Genomic DNA, 250 nt, shown 5'->3' with positions numbered 1-250 from the left:
AATATACAATGACTTTGTGATTTCGAGCGAACCCTAGGGAATCAAAACAACGGAACCTTCTCTATATCTTAGCGAAACATTGGGTTGTCTGTTGCTTTCGAATCTCGAAGTCTGTTTCGAAAGTCATCATTAACTTCATTTTCATATTCTTACGCGGCTCTGAATTGGTGTGGAATATTCGTCCACATGCAAAGCAAATACTATATTTTGACGTCCGTCTGGGGAACTTATCCTTGCCGACTCTTGGTGC

This window comes from Mollisia scopiformis (genome assembly GCF_001500285.1).
Source record: "Mollisia scopiformis unplaced genomic scaffold LY89scaffold_56, whole genome shotgun sequence".
Lineage (NCBI taxonomy): Eukaryota > Fungi > Ascomycota > Leotiomycetes > Helotiales > Mollisiaceae > Mollisia > Mollisia scopiformis.
Note: the sequence above shows the minus strand (reverse complement) of the source record.